The following is a 541-nucleotide window of genomic DNA, read 5'->3' as shown; positions in this document are numbered from 1 at the left end:
TCTGTGGCCAGAGATAAGCCGCTCCGAGGAGCGGCTGCGAACAGAGATCTATAGAAGCCGTCAACGTGGGACCTAATGTCCCGCGGGGACTGCAGGAGAGTCGGGCCATCCCAGAGGAGGGGGGATGGTGTTGCGTCTCCGACGGCCATTCACGATGGCCTGGAAATACGCAGTGTTCGCATCGCCCTTCAAAATCCATTTCTGAGCACCGCGCACACGCCAGTAGGCCTCCTCGTCGGAGTAGATGATAGAGAGTTGGTCTTCCAGGTCGTACCAGGAAAGCCACTCCTCAGGAGAGAGGCCGGTGGCGTCGGCGCGCAGGTCTAGGGCCTGAATAGCAGACAACAAGGCCTTCTTGCACTCGCGGAGGTCGCGTCCCAAGTTGGTGCCCCACCCCTTCATGAACTGCCGGCCGCGCTTGGCACAGAAATGCCACCAGTCGATGGCGGAGGAGGGACGAGACAAGGACTGGGTATGGGCGCGCGCCTCCATCCAGCGAGTGGCCACGGCCTCGACGAAGCCAGGTTGGGGCAACCAAAAT

Source organism: Aegilops tauschii, chromosome 2 (genome assembly GCF_002575655.3).
Source record: "Aegilops tauschii subsp. strangulata cultivar AL8/78 chromosome 2, Aet v6.0, whole genome shotgun sequence".
Taxonomy (NCBI): Eukaryota; Viridiplantae; Streptophyta; class Magnoliopsida; order Poales; family Poaceae; genus Aegilops; species Aegilops tauschii.
Note: the sequence above shows the minus strand (reverse complement) of the source record.